Source organism: Pleurodeles waltl, chromosome 5 (genome assembly GCF_031143425.1).
Source record: "Pleurodeles waltl isolate 20211129_DDA chromosome 5, aPleWal1.hap1.20221129, whole genome shotgun sequence".
In the NCBI taxonomy this organism is placed as follows: domain Eukaryota; kingdom Metazoa; phylum Chordata; class Amphibia; order Caudata; family Salamandridae; genus Pleurodeles; species Pleurodeles waltl.
The window spans coordinates 306,185,786-306,202,667 of NC_090444.1; positions in this window are offsets into that span (position 1 = coordinate 306,185,786).

Genomic DNA, 16,882 nt, shown 5'->3' on the forward strand with positions numbered 1-16,882 from the left:
TTTATGATACATAGAACCTTGTCAGGAGCAATGATAGCTCTGGAGGCTTGAAATGCAGGCAACGTGGTAGACTCTTGATAGGACAAGGCGTCAGCCTTGCAATTATCTTTACCAGGCCGGAAGGTTACTACAAAATCAAATTCGGCAAAAAAAAGCATCCAGTGTAATTACCGAGGGGTCAAAAGTCTAGCGGAACTCATGAATTGAAGATTACGATGATTGGTATATACTGTAACAGTGTATTTGGCACCCAACAAATGATGTCTTCATTCTTTAAAGGAGTCACGAATCGCCAGAAGCTCTTTTTCAGCAATGACATAGTTCTGTTCGGCTTCGTTCAACTTCCGACACATATAAGCTACAGGATGAAGTTGACCAGTGTCTTTATTTCATTGTGATAAGACGGCTCCTATTGCTAAATCTGAAGCATCAGCTTCCACTATGAAAGGTTGATTCGCATCAGGATGAGTCAAGACTGGGGCAGTGGAGAGAGCTTCCTTCAAAGTTGAGAAGGCTTGATCAGCTTCTGGGGATCATTCAAACTTTTCTTTCTTTCTTAGTAGCTTAGTGATTAGAGCCACTGTCTGGGAGAAATGGTTTATGAACCTCCGGTAAAAATTTGCAAACCCCAGGAAACATTGTACAACATGAAGAGTCTTTGGGGTGGGCCAATCAGATACGGCTTTTACTTTCTTTTCTGCCATCACCATACCTTGAGGGGTAAGAATAACCCCTAAAAACTCTACTGTGGTAACATGAAACTCACACTTTGTTAGTTTGCAATATAAATGGTGTTTTCGAAGGGCTGCAAGAGTTTTCTTGACATGTTGGACATGTTCATTTTCATTGTCTGAGTAGATCAAAATGTCATTGATGTAGACTATGGTAAATATGTCGAGGTACTCTCTAAGAAAGTCATTCAAGAAAAATTGAAATGCTGCTGGAGCATTACACAGACCAAAAGGCATGACGGTGTATTCAAAAAAGCCATATCTTGTCTTGAACGCTGTTTTCCATTCGTCACCCTCTCTCATTCTGACCAAATGATAAGCACCTCGAAGGTCAAGCTTCGTGTAGATATTTGCTTTCTTTATTTTTTCCAATAAGACCGGAATTAGGGGCAAAGGATATTTATTCTTGATGGTGACTTTGTTCAAACCCCAATAGTCAATGCAAGTTCGAAGTTCTCTATTAGCATTTGAAACTAAAAACAAAGGCAAAGCTGCAGGAGACTTAGAGGGGCGAATGAAGCCATTCTCCAAAAATGTATCTAGGTATTTTCGTAAATGTTGATTTTCAAGTTCTGACCGGGCATATACACGACAGTTGGGAGGTATCGCACCTGGGGCTAGATCAATTTAACAGTCATAAGATCTATGAGGAGGTAGAGTCTCTGCTCCTTTCTCATCAAATACATCTTTGTAAGATGAATACTGTTTGGGCAGCTGAATTTCTTTCTCTGCTGCAGTAACTATGTAAGAGTTGCAAACTTTTGGTACTTGAATCTTTTGGAGACATTGTTTGTTACATAGCATAGTTAAGAACACGATTTTTTGTTCTGCCCAATTGCTCTCCGGATTGTGCTAAATTAACCATGGCAAGCCGAGGATAATCCCATATTGGGGAGCATGGATCACGTCAAAGATGATTTTCTCTTTATGTTTCTTTCTTTGAATCTTATCTTCACAAATCATCGACAAGGGGATAGTCTGAAGAGTTACCGGACCTCCAATCAAGAGTTTTCCATCGACTGCCTGGATGATTTCTGGGGTCTTCTTTTCAATATATGGGATCCCCCATGCACAAACCAATTGGACATCAACAAAATTCCCAGTAGCCCCAGAATCAACTAGGGCTTTTTTGAAATAGATCTTTTTCTTGACCTGAACTCTTATTGCCAGTTTAAGATGTCTGGATTGTGAAGGGTCCACAGTGACACCCAAGAGCAACCCTTCTCTACATCTCGGGTGTTTTAGTTTTCCAACTCGACTGGTGCATTGGCTGCGACCTTCTGAACTGGACCTTGCTTGTTCTTTGGTTTGATTGGACAATCTTTGGCAAAATGACCTTTTCGCCCACAATAAAGACATTGTCCATTTTTTCTGCGGAGGTCCTTTTCATCTTTGGTCAAAGGTCTTCTGATGGTTCCAATTTCCATCGGTTCCGGCGTTCTTTCTTTCGGAGTTCTTGAGTCTCTGTTATCATGAACGCGCCATGAATATTTTTCAATCTTTTTGCGCGTTCCTTTACGTTCTGCTAAACGATGATCAAGTCTCAAGACAAGATTTATTAATTCTTGACAGTCTGTAGGTTGTGGATCGATTTGCGCTAAGATATCTTTTAATTCCTCTTTGAGTCCCTTGTAAAACAAGACTGCTTGTTTTTCTTCAGGCCCGGATGTCTCGGCAACCAGCCGGTTAAAGTTGGCTAAATACGACACTAGGGGCCTGATTCTAACTTTGGAGGACGGTGTTAAACCGTCCCAAAAGTGGCGGATATACCACCTACCGTATTACGAGTTCCATAGGATATAATGGACTCGTAATACGGTAGGTGGTATATCCGCCACTTTTGGGACGGTTTAACACCGTCCTCCAAAGTTAGAATCAGGCCCTAGGTCTTGATTTCCTTGACGTAAATCTAATAATTCACGATCTGCTAACTGTGTTACAGTTCTACGATCAAAAACTCTCTCAAATTCACGAACAAAATTTCTCCAGTTATACAACAAGGGACTATTTTTACGCACAAGAGGAATTGCCCAAGTAGCTGCATCCTCAGACAGACATGATAATAAGAAAGCTACTTTAGACTGGGCATCGGGAAAAGTATTTGGTCTGAAGGTGAAGTGTAGTTCCACTTGAACCAGGAAAGACTGCACTTTCAAAGGGTCACCTGAGAAACGTTCTGTGGGAGCTAAGGAATTGCAGAAGGAACATTTAGGGAAATCGGATTACTTCCAGAAGCCTGAGAAGAAGTACCTGGCCAAGACACACCTGTGGGACTCACTCTCTCTGCTAAGCTAGTTGTCAATTCTTTGGATGATACCACCTCTGCTTGGAGCTGGGTGATAGCCTTGACTAACTTGTCTAGCGTGGCCATGCTGAGAACATACACAAGCCAGGAGGATAATAATTTGTGGGCTCACTATTCTGTCAGAGTCACCAGATCCTTGGGGTCTGTGCACGTTCCCAATATGTCCACCACTGAACAGCTCCAAGACTCTGATAGATAAATCACAGAGACTGAGAGAGTCCAAGAGGGGAAGAGGGGATTAGGAAGGGAACAGCTGGGAAGGAGACCTGTAGTAAGAAAAAGGTTAGAACACACAACATGAAAATTATATCACCTGCAATCAATACTAGACTGTGATTCTAAGCCTAGTCACTCTGAAAACATGAACAATCTAAGAGTTAAGTTTAAAATGACTAAGTTTCAAGATGGCCGGACACCTGTAGGGGAATCAAGATGAATTAAATGAAAACTTTCTTATTCAAGTACTTTCCTTTACATGAGAATCAGAAAAAACATTCTGACTAAATTTTAAGCCAGTCATATAAATCCTGTTTTGAGAATGTATACTAGGACCATACAATATTGCATCTAGAAACTCTGGCCTTCTGTTTACTCTTAAAATGTTTCAACACAAATTGCGCATATTGCAGAAATATATACATATATAGTAAACACCATAAAAGGATTGTGCACCATGAATAACACATAATGGATTCAGGAAAAAAATCACATAAGTTGTCAACTCAAATATTACATAATAAATATCTTAGAATAGTAGCATACAATAAACAACATTAATAAAACTCGAGGAGAGAATCGTGCGTCTTGCCAATTCGAGCGTTACCATGTAAAATACCAAGAAATGGTAGCACGCAATGAATATCAAAGTCAAATCATCATTAATCGAATCGCGCGTCTTGCCGATTCGTAAAATACGATGTAAATGTCAAAGAATAACAGCTCACAATAAATAACAAGATCAAAGTACCATGAAACGAATCGCGCTTCTTTTGCCGATTCTTAAGCCACCATGTAAAATGTCAAGAAATGGTAGCGCGCAATGAACAACAAAGTTAAACGCTCATGAAACGAGTTGTGCATCTTGCCAATTCGTAAAACATCATGTAAATGTCTAGAAATAGTAGCGCGCAATGGACAACAATGTTTAAACACCATAAAACGAATTGCGCGTCTTGCCGATTCTTAAGCCACCATGTAAATGTCAAGAAATGGTAGCGCGCAATGAATAACCAAGTCAAACCTTTATGAAATAAATCGCACGTCTTGCCTATTTGTAAACTACCATATAAATGTCAAGAAATGGTAGCGCTCAAGTAATCTGTTACTCATTTAAGAATTTAAACCAAGAATATGAAAATTCTAAATAACGGTGTCGGGACAGTCCAACCACAATCTTACCGCCTGGAACAATGATCACCAATAAATGATTAGGGCAGAAGACTGGCAGATCCAGATAGGCCGCCGGGACAGGAGCTCAGGAAGAAGCTGCTGCTCTGCACCAGGACCTCTGAATAGTGAGCACTGGGAGTTGGGCTGGCTCTCTTTTATAGAGTCTTGGCCCAGCCCAGAACCACGCCCAGGCATGTTGCAGGGAAAGTCTCTGGAAGGCCCTGGAAAGGGGCCACAGCATAACACACTCTGAAAACCATATTATAACACACACATGCCAATCCATCACTATACAGCCACACACACAAGTCCGCCAGCCCAAAGGTCAGTGATAAACTGGTGGTATACAAATCGACATCGTTACTCCAACAGAACTACGCCCACAGCATTATGACCCACGAATCACCGCGGCGGACAATCAATGGCAGTAAACCATTGGCGGTACATACCGCCCAGCTCAAAATACACACACACTAACAAAATAGCACCACATTGGACAATTCAAGCTACAGACACCTGACACACATACACACACCACACCCACACACCCACACCACTATAAAACACCCACCCACACTTCCCACAACCCTTTACTACTAGAAAGAATTGGTACCAGAGAGAGACAGCAAGAGCACCCACACAACCAGAGCCACATAACATCATCACCTATACACCATCCACGCACTTTACATTACACACCCTAACACATCACCCCACACACCCTCCACCTCACCACTCACACTACACCCATGGCATCACAACGAACCCCAGATTCTCTGAGGAGTAGCTGAAGGTCATGGTGGAGGAAATCATACGGGTAGGAACACAGCTATTTGGGTCACAGGTGCAGCAGACATCCATTGCTAGGAAGATGGAGTTATGGCGGAGAATCATGGATAGGGTCAACCCCGTGGGACAGCACCCCAGAACAAGGGACGACATCAGGAAGAGGTGGAACAACCTACAGGGTAAGGTAGGTTCCACAGCAGCAACACACCAAATAGCTGTACAGAGGACTGGCTGTGGACCCTCACACCCTCCCCCACAACTAACAACATGAGAGGAGCAAGTCTTGGCAATCATGCATCCTGAGGACCTGGCAGGAGTAGGAGGAGGACTGGACTCTAGTAAGTCAACTCTTTACTACTATCACCCCCCCAACTGCATGCCATCACATAACACTACCCCTACCCTCACTCCCATCACTGCACCACCTCCCACATATCCCACCATCACAACCCATTCATCCTAATACCACGTCCTGCATGGAACACCAATGCATGGACACACCTCACAGACCTGCATGGACACCTATCACCACTGCATGCACACTGGCGAGAATCACCTAGCCCAACAAATAGCTACTCACTCAAAGGCAAATCTGCCAAGGCAACAACAACCATAGAGGCCAGCACACACATGCACATGATGTCACAGGCAGAAACAATAACACTGCATTTACATCCCCACAGGTCCCCCAGCCAGTGTCACCAGAGAAGAGGTGCCAGCAACAACATCCAGTCCCCCCACAGAAGAGGCCCACAGTCAAGAAAGCAGCTCTGTTCGCCTAGATGTGGATGGCCAACCTTGCCCATCAGGGATCTCCAGACAGTCGGTTACCCAGGCACACTCTCACACTACCACAGAGCCTCCCCCCTCAGAAAACACCACCGCAGCACCCACCCAGCGGGCCCATACCTCTGTCTCCAGGACACGTCAATCAGCAGTGTGTCGACCACTCCCGGGACCCTAGGCCACCCCACAAACACAGGACGGTCAGGGACCTGGGGTCAGTGGTGGTTGGCACACAGTTCAGGGGACAGAGGCACAGGACAACAGGGAAGCTGGGAGGACTGCTTTGCAACAGGGGGAGGACAGGCCCAGGGAACCGACTCTCCAGGAGGCACTCACCGCTATCCTGGGAGCACACCACCATTCCTAGGAGACAATAGACGAGATACTGGACAAGTTGCAGGAGAACATGCTGCTGCAGGAGGAACAGTACTTGGGAATCAGGGAGGACTTGAAGAACATTAACACCACCCTGATCTCCATAGCGGGGGTGCTGGCAGGCATGGCCAACACGATGAGGGAGGCAGTGGCACCGCACCGGGCCTCTGCCACTAGCCAAACTGATGAACAGCCCTCCCTCCACCTCCTCTAGTGGTCAGGAGGCATGCCACAGGACCAACAGGCCACCAGCACCCCTCCCCCTGCAGAAGGAGAACCACCCCGCAAACATTCCCTGCGATCCAGGCTGAAGCCAAAGACTATTGCCAAGACCCCGGCCAGGAAATATGACTCTCCTGATTGTCACCTTTATGTCCCACTCTGTCACCCTGTCTATCTTGAACTGCCATTGCTCCCCTTCCTATGCCCCCTTGGACAATGCACCTGTGCTATAAATAGACTGGAGCCATATCCTGGACTTTCCTCCATCATCATCCCAGCTCGTTGCATATCCCCTTCTACCTCTTAAATAAACACCCTTTGTAAAAATACAAATATGGAGTATGTCAAATGATTTAAGTAAGAATTAGTTCAACAAGGTTTACACATTGAAAATCAACTGTACATAAATTTAAACATAGGAATGCCCTGTAGTTGGCTGCAGTCAACACAGCAGGAGCGATAGTGGGGTACAAATATCTGCAAATAAAGATGCCAAAGGCTACAGTGAGAGGCCATAGGAGTGGTAAAAACAGCCTGCCAGTGATAATGTCAAACACAAAAATGTCAATTAAATGTGAAGTTACACTTTCTTACCTGTGTGTCATTGGAAGTATTGATGAATTATTGCACTTCTGTTGTCCTCATCCTCATCCTCTGCCTCCTCATCTTCACTGTCCACAGGGTCCACTGATGCCACACTGCCATCTCCAGCCTCATCCTTCTGCAGAAAAGGTACCTGGCGACGTAAGGCAAGGTTGTGCAACATACAGCATGCCACGATGATCTGGCACACCTTCTTGGGTGAGTAGTACAGGGATCCACCTGTTAGATGGAGGCAACAAAACATGGCCTTCAGGAGGCATAAGGTCCTCTCTATTATTCTTCTTGTTCACTCATGTGCCTCATTGTAACGTTCCTCTGCCCTTGTCCTGCGATTCCTCATGGGGTCAGTAGCCATGAGAGGTTGGGGTAACCAGAGCCATCTGCAAATATCGAGGGACAACTGTTAGCCACACACCAACCCTTAGGGCCCACACCATACCCATACACCAACACCCACTGGGTGGGAACCAGGGCTCACCTATTATCCACACCCAATGCTTCTGGAGTTGAGCCATCACATATGGGAGGCTGCTATTCCTCAGTATAAGGGCATCATGCACAGACCCAGGATATTTCGCATTGATGTGGGAGATGTACTGGTCCGCCAGGCACACCATCTGCACATTCATGGAGTGAAAACTCTTTTGATTTCTGAACACCTTTCACAGGGTACACACATGCTATATGTGTACCATCAATTGACCCATTAATGCTGGGGATATGTCCCATTGCATAGAAATCAGCTTTCACTGTGGCCAAAGGCCAAATCTTCCACCTTGGGGAAAACGATGTAGCTGCACATGTGTTTAATCAGGGCAGACAACACCCTGGTCAGTACTATTGAGAACATTGGCTGAGACATTCCTGCTGCCAAGCCCACTGTCACTTGGAAGGAGCCAGTTGCAAGGAAATGGAGCACTGATAGCACTTGGACGAGAGGGGGGATCTCAGTGGGGTGACGGATAGCAGATATCAGGTCAGGCTCCAAGTGGGCACACAGCTCTGTGATTGTGGCCCTGTCCAGTCTATAGGTGAGGATAATGTGCCTGCCCTCCATTGTTGTGAAGTCCACCAGGGGTCTGTACACTGGGGTATGTCTCTATCTCGTATTCATCCACAGCATTTGTAATCTATGGGGCAAAATGGTGAGGAGCTTGTTAGTATCTCTTATTTCCAACCACTGCACTTCAATGCATGTTGTGATTGTAACAGTATTTCGTTGGAGAGGTCCAAATGGTGCATATGAGTACTGTGACGCAGTTAGGAGCCATAGCCTGCCCCCCCCGAAATGACGTCCGCCTGTCCTGTTTGGAGGGTCAGGTGGAAATGAGGTAATTCCGCTGACGCTGTGCGCCGTTGCTTGAGGCGGTCGAAAACCACTGAGCAACTCCTCATTGGTTGACATTGGGCCCTATGGGTTACAGTGGGCAATGGTGATGTACGCCAGCGGTGACGGTATAAACCGCCGCAGGCATGATCGCCATTTTCTATCTGTTCACTCACTTGCTACCTGACCTTCAACAGGAGAGGACCTAGACTGCAAGTGCTGCTGTGACCTTTGTCTAGAACTGACCATGGCGCGAGTCACTGGGGAAAGGGCCCCGAGTTGGAGAGGCTAGTGGATGGTGTCCTACCCCAGTACCGAATGCTGTATGGGCCTCAAGACCAACAAGTGAGAACACCGTGAGTATGATGCATGGGGCATGAATGCATGGAGTGCTGTGTGTGAAGGGCTTATATGGGGGGGTTGGTGGATGGGCCGTAGGCACCGTGCTGCATGCATGGTGGGCCATGTCTGTGCTAATGGGGATGGGAAGGGGCATGGTGGGCCATGAGTGTAACAGGCAGGACGATCTGACTAATATCTTTCCATGTGTCCATTTCCCTGCAGGTCAGCGCCCATCAGAAAAAGGGTATATGGCGTGCCATCACCAAGGACGTGCGGACCCTGGGGGTCTACAGCAGACGGAATACCCATGGTGGGAGGACCTGAGACGCTGGGCACTGCAGACGGTGGAGGCCCAGCTGGGGATGGCCTCCCAACGAGGAAGGAGGTGTCCGTTAAACCCTGGCCCCCCTGATGGCTCCATACTGGCGGTGGCCCATCCGGAGCTGGATGAACGCTTGGGGGCATCACAGCAGCCACAAGGGGGTGAGTACAGTGCCCCAATATACAACTTGTGCATGGTGGGGTGGTATCTGGGTAGGGGATGTGCGCCTGTGGGTGCCCTAGGCCAGGCCTCATATTACAGCGTAGGTCCAAATTTGGACAGGGTTCAGATGTAAAATACCTCTAACCAAGCTAGTAGGCCTCCACTACTGGGCAGGGGTCTGTGGGTCTCAGGTATGCTGCAAGTGGCGTTAGGTGTGCCTATCGCTGGGCTGGTGAATAGCATTGTGACTGGTAGTGCATTGCATAGTGCACAGGGCTGTTCCCTGTGTGTCTGTGTGGGTGTGTGTCATGTACGCCAACGTTGGTGTTGTTTGCGCCATTGACCAAGTGTATCCTTTGTCTCGCCCCCCCCTTTTTGTTTTGTCACCCCGTCCTTATGTGCATTAGCATCATCTGGCGGAGGAGCAGAGGCACTGGCGATGGAGGGAGCTGCATCCCACAGGGCCCAGGAGGCCGAATCCACTGACGGTGAGGGCACCAGTGGGACGGAGGGCAAGGGAAGCACCACGGCAGAGACAGGAGGGGACAGTACTGACACAGATTCCTCCTCTGATGGAAGTTCCCTGTTGGTGGAGGACACCTCTGTGCCCATCCCAACTACAGGTACACCTGCCACCCCCATACCAGCACTGCCCTCCCAGCAGCCCCTTAGCATGTTTCCTGTGCCTGCTTACCCAGGAGGGTGGGCATCTCCTTCACCCCAGGCACCTCAGGCCCTGTCCCAGTTAGCCCTGCTGCCCTGAGTGAGGAGGCTATTGAACTCCTGCAATCCATCTCTGTTGGGCAGTCAACTATTGTGAATGCCATCCAGGGGCTGGCAGCCCAATTGCAACAGACAAATGCATTCCTGGAGGGCATTCACACTGGCATGGCAGCCCAACAGAGATCAATCCAGGCTCTGGCCTCCTCTCTGATGACAGCCATTGTCCCTGTTACTAGCCTCCCCCTCCAACTTCCTCTACCCAATCCCACTCCCCTCAACCCCAACCTATCCCAAGCACACAGGCAGATGAGCACCCAGGACAAATCACAAGAGTGAACATGGCAAACACAAGCACCACACTTCATCCCACAGGCACTCACACAAACACCATCCAGATGCAGACATACCAACATCCACTGCCTCTACTGTGGCTGTTAGAAATGGGGTTTTTGGTTGGCAGTTAGGTTGCCCTCTGTCCAAGCAAGAACCCTCACTCTAGTCAGGGTAAGTCACACACAATCCAAAATCAGCCTGTGCTCACCCTCCGGTAGCTTGGCACGAGCAGTCAGGCTTAACTTAGAAGGCAATGTGTAAAGCATTTGTGCAATAAATCATACAACACCATAGTATAACACCACAAAAATACACCACACAGTGTTTAGAAAAATATAGAATATTTATCTGGATAATTGTAGGTCAAAACGATCAAAGTTGCAATACGAATTTGTAAAGATATCACTGAAAAGTGATAGTAAGAGTCTTTAAGTCTTTAAAAAGCAATAAAGTGTCTTTCAAGCACAGAGTACCTGGTTTCTGGTGGGAAATCTCCTCAGAGGGCCACAGGAGAAGAGATGCGGGGAAAAAGGGGTGTGTGCGTCGATTTCCGCTCAGCACACACAGACTTGCGTCGTTCTTTTCCACGCAGGGAAGTCGGGCGTCGTTTTCCGGCGCGCAGACAGTCTCTTTTTGTGGATCGCGAGGATTACCAGATGTCCCGGGTCTGTGCGTGGATTCTCCTGCTTATTTTCCGGCTGCGCGTCGTTCTGCGGGGCTGCGCGTCGAAGTTTCGATCTCACGGTAGGCGTCGCGTCGATTTCTCCTTGGAAGTCGGGCGGCGTTGTCCTTGCGAGGCCGTGCGTCGAAATTTTGGTCTCACGGCAGGCGTCGCGTCGAATTCTCCTTGGAAGTCGGGCGACGTTGTCCTTGCGAGGCCGTGCGTCAAAGTTTCGCACTCACGGTAGGCGTCGCGTCGATTTCTCCTTGGAAGTCGGGCGGCTTTGTCCTTGCGAGGTTGTGCGTCGAAGTCTCGATCGTCCCGAGGGCGTCGCGTTGATCAGCGTCGGTGTGCGGCGTTTTTCTCGCCGCGAAACAAGCTGTGCGTCGAAATTTTCGGCGCACGGAGCGTCCACGTGAAAGGAAGAAGTCTTTTTGGTCCTGAGACTTCAAGGAACAGGAGGCAAGCTCTATCCAAGCCCTTGGAGAGCACTTTCACAGCCAGACAAGAGTTCAGCAAGGCAGCAGGGCAACAGCAAGACAGCAGTCCTTTGGAGAAAGCAGGCAGGTGAGTCCTTTGAGCAGCCAGGCAGTTCTTCTTGGCAGGATGTAGTTTCTGGTTCAGGTTTCTTCTCCAGCAAGTGTCTGATGAGGTAGGGCAGAGGCCCTGTTTTATACTAAGTTGTGCCTTTGAAGTGGGGGTGACTTCAAAGAGTCTCTAAGAAATGCACCAAGTTCCCTTTCAGTTCAATCCTGTCTGCCAGAGTCCCAGTAGGGGGTGTGGCAGTCCTTTGTGTGAGGGCAGTCCCTCCACCCTCCCAGCCCAGGAAGACCCATTCAAAATGCAGATGTATGCAAGTGAGGCTGAGTACCCTGTGTTTGGGGTGTGTCTGAGTGAATGCACAAGGAGCTGTCAACTAAACCTAGCCAGACGTGGATTGAAGGGCACAACAAGTTTTTAGTGCAAAGAAATGCTCACTTTCTAAAAGTGGCATTTCTAGAATAGTAATATTAAATCCGACTTCACCAGTCAGCAGGATTTTATATTACCATTCTGGCCATACCAAATATGACCTTCCTGCTCCTTTCAGATCAGCAGCTGCCACTTCAACAGTGTATGAGGGCAGCCCCAATGTTAGCCTATGAAGGGAGCAGGCCTCACAGTAGTGTAAAAACGAATTTAGGAGTTTTACACTACCAGGACATATAACTACACAGGTACATGTCCTGCCTTTTACCTACACAGCACCCTGCTCTAGGGGTTACCTAGGGCACACATTAGGGATGACTTATATGTAGAAAAAGGGGAGTTCTAGGCTTGGCAAGTACTTTTAAATGCCAAGTCGAAGTGGCAGTGAAACTGCACACACAGGCCTGGCAATGGCAGGCCTGAGACAAGGTTAAGGGGCTACTGAGGTGGGTGGCACAACCAGTGCTGCAGGCCCACTAGTAGCATTTAATCTACATGCCCTAGGCACATGTAGTGCACTCTAATAGGGACTTACAGGTAAATTAAATAGTCAATCATGGATAAACCAATCAATAGTACAATTTACACAGAGAGCATATGCACTTTAGCACTGGTTAGCAGTGGTAAAGTGCTCAGAGGTCAAAAGCCAACAACAACAGGTCAGAAAAAATAGGAGGAAGGAGGCAAAAAGTTTGGGGATGTCCCTGTCAAAAAGCCAGGTCCAACATGACCCCCCACCAGCCTAAAGCCAGGGGAGAACAATCACTATCCTGATGTACTTCCCTGTTTGAGGCGACAGAACAAGGACCCAGGCCCACAACAGCAGGGGCATGCTCCAGTTCTTCGCCTTCCTGACTCCCATTGGATCCCTCTGTCCATACTCTCAGGGCCCACTAAGCCCATCCATGGGGAACCTTTCTCCTTTCCTGCGGATCCCATCTGTGCAGCACCTAACCTTACTTTGCTCACAGATGTATCCCAGGAGCAGGATAGTACCCCCATGACCAACATAGTGGTGTTGCCCACTCTACCCCTGGGGTGTGACACTTGTCCCCTCCCCAGGGATAACTCTGTCCACCCGGACAGCAAGCCACAGTGATTACTGACAGCTGCCAGGGATGAGAGCCAGGCCCCAGGCCTCTCAAAGCTCTCCAACCACTGTGGCTGTGGAGAGTGGGGGGCGGTAGCCCCAGGTGCTGGGCACCCTTTAACCACTCTCCCTTCCACCAGGTCAGGGATGACAGCCTGAACCTGGTCCTCCCCTCTGGGGCTTTGTACCCTCCCTCCTGGAGCGGTACCCCCAGAGTCCAACATGGCCAGGGGGCTTACAGAAGTCGCCCTGTACCATTCCTCCACCAGTGCAGGGCTGTTAACCTGCCACTGGCCCTCCAACCTGGGGTCTGTACCTTAAGGTTGGACTAGGGCCCGGGGTGAGGCTTCCCTCCCCCTGCCCTCCCTTCTGGGGTCCAGCCCCCTCCAACTAGGAGTGGCCTCCTCAGAAGACAACATGGTAGGGGCACTGTTATCAGTAGCCCCTCTCTCCAGGTCCGGGGGGACACCCTGAACCTGATCTTCCAGCCCAGGGTCTGTACCCTCAGACTGGATCACCGCCTGGCAAACCAGGACTTCCTGGGAGGCACACCTACCCCCCACCAGGTCAGAGTTTAACCTCTGCACCTGCCCATTCAACTCAGAGTCACCACCCTGAGGTTGAACAATTGCCTGGCACGCCAGGACTTCCTGGAGGGCACACTGACCCTCCACCAGGTCAGAGTTTAACCTCTGCACCTGACCATTCAACTCAGAGTCACCACCCTGAAGTTGAACAATTGCCTGGCACACCAGGACTTCTGGGAGGGCGCACTGACCCTCCACCAGGTCAGAGTTTAACCTCTGCACCTGACCATTCAACTCAGAGTCACCACCCTGAAGTTGAACAATTGCCTGGCGCACCAGGACTTTCTGGGAGGCACACCTACCTCCCACCAGGTCAGAGTTTAACCTCTGAGCCTGGTTCCCCAACCCAGGGTCACCACCCTGAGGTTGGGCAATTGCCTGGCACGCCAGAACTTTCTGGGGGGCACACCTACCCCCCACCAGGTCAGAGTTTAACCTCTGAACCTGGTCATCCAACCCAGAGTCAACACCCTGAGGTTGGACAATTGCCTGGCACAGCAGGGCTTCTTGGGAGGCACACCTACCTCCCACCAGGTCAGAGTTTAACCTCTGAACCTGGGTATCCAACCCAGAGTCAGCACTCTGAGGTTGAACAATTGCCTGGCACGCCAGGACTTTCTGGAGGGCACACTGACCCTCCACCAGGTCAGAGTTTAACCTCTGAACTGGGCCATTCAACTCAGAGTTACCACCCTGAAGTAGAACAATCGCCTGGCACGCCAGGACTTCCTGGAGGGCACACTGACCCTCCACCAGGTCAGAGTTTAACCTCTGAACCTGGTTCTCCAACCTAGGGTCACCATCCTGAGGTGGGACAACTGCCTGGTACACCAGGGCTTTCTGGGGGGCACACCTACCCCCCACCAGGTCAGAGGTTAACCTCTGAACCTGGATATCCAAACCAGGGTCACCACCCTGAGGTTGAACCATTGCCTGGTATACCAGGACTTTCTGGGGGGCACACCTACCCCCCACCAGGTCAGAGTTTGACCTCTGAACCGGGTTAGCCAACCCAGAGTCACCACCCTGAGGTTGGGCAATTGCCTGGCACCCCAGGACTTTCTGGGAGGCACACCTACCTCCCACCAGGTCAGAGTTTAACCTCTGAACCTGGCCATCCAACCCAGAGTCGACACCCTGAGGTTGGACAACTGCCTGGCACGCCAGGACTTTCTGGGGGGCACACCTACCCCCCACCAGGTCAGAGTTTGACCTCTTCACCTGGTAAGCCAACCCAGAGTCACCACCCTGAGGTTGAGCCATTGCCTGGCATTCCGGGACTTTCTGGGGGGCACATCTACCCCCCACCAGGTCAAAGTTTAACCTCTGAACCCGGTTATCCAACCCAGAGTCACCACCCTGAGGTTGAATCTTTGCCTGGCATGCCAGGACTTCCTGGGGGGCACTCTCACCCCCCACAAGGGACACGCCGTCCCCAAGGGCCACACAAGAGTCTGGTTGGCGCAGGTCTCCCGACCTCTGCCCATCCGGCAGAGTCTGGGTTTCCCCCAAACCAGAAACGGTCTCACCTGGGTCATTCCTGGGGGGCTCTGCTCTCAGAGCTGACCCCTGACTTTCAAGATCCTCCACTGGGGTCTGCCACCCCCTCTCAACCCTATGTCTGGACTTCTGCACCCCCTCACTAGGAGTGGTACTGCCAGACACCAGAACTGTTGGGATGCTGTCTACAGTCATCCCCCCAAGTTCTTCTGACACTGCGGGGCTTCCCTCAAAAGGTGGCCCTACGGTACAGGTTAGGCTCTGAGACCTACCTGGAACACTACAATCCTCTCCCACCTCACTTGGTCGGGAACCACCTAGACCACTCCCTTCAGGAGCACCCCCAAATGCCTCTTCAGACTCTCTGGTACTCACCCAAAAGTCTGCCTCCACTGTAAGTTCCCTGGGGTCAGAGAACTCACACTCCACCTGGTGTTGGCGTAGCTCTGGAAAATAAGGACCAGACATATGCTCTCCAGCAATTACATCACTCTGCCCTTCACATGTATTAACCACAGTACCCTTCACCCAACCACCTAGTAACTCAGCCTTGGAAAAGCACTCTACATCACCCTCTTGAGACTGGTGAGACAGTTTCTGTCTGTCCCTGACACTCAACCCAAACTCTTCTGGGATGTCTCTACACTCTATATCCAGGACGTCCACCAGGGGGGAACCCTTTTCTCTGTCACTCTCTGCTAGAGTCAGTAAAGTGTCCCTCCCCCCAGTAGGAATATGACTCCCTGTGCCAGTTCCCCAATTCTTCTCAGGGACCCTGTGCATAACGGGAACTACCTCATACCCTTGAACTGCCTGGGGTGTGTCAACTCCCTTCTTCAAGTTGGGCACCACATCTCTGGGCTTGTGCCCTTCTTCAGCAGTACTAGATGCAAGATTTTTGCTGCCACCATCTGAACTGGACTCAGCCCTTCCGGCCTCCAGTTTCAGCTCTTTACAGCTCAGCTCTTGAGCTGCAATCTTTTCTTCTTCCAGGGCTAAGAGACTTGCTGCCTCAGCCTTTTCAAGAAACTCATCTAGCTCTTCCATCCACCGTGCTTGAGCCATGAGCCATTCTTTTTTCACTGGGTCTCTTTCCTCATCTGAGTCGTCTTCCTCCTCATGTGAGTAGTCCTCCTCCTCCTCTGAGGGGTACTTAGTCATTTGGTTTCTTGCTGCCTCTCTCTCTGCCCATCTGTCTTCCTCCCAGACTATGTAGGCATGTAGCATCTCTGCTTTAGTAGATCTCTTTGCTACAGGAAGGCCACATTCTCTGCAAAGCTTCCTTAGGTCAGCCTTAGTGAGGTGGTCAGTAGGCAAAAAGAATAAGTAGGTAAGCGATCCCATTCTGATAGGATCTTACCAGCAAAAACCAAAATCCAAAGTCCAAAATATCAATAGTATATCCAGGAGGACATCAGAGACCAAAAGTCAAAAGAGATGAAAAATCAAGTTGACCTTCAACTGTGGGTAGGTAGTGAAATACTTAGCTACTGTATGTCACTGCACAAACACAAGTCCTATCCTCACCGCTGATCACCAATGTTAGAAATGGGGTTTTTGGTTGGCAGTTAGGTTGCCCTCTGTCCAAGCAAGAACCCTCACTCTAGTCAGGGTAAGTCACACACAATCCAAAATCAGCCTGTGCTCACCCTCCGGTAGCTTGGCA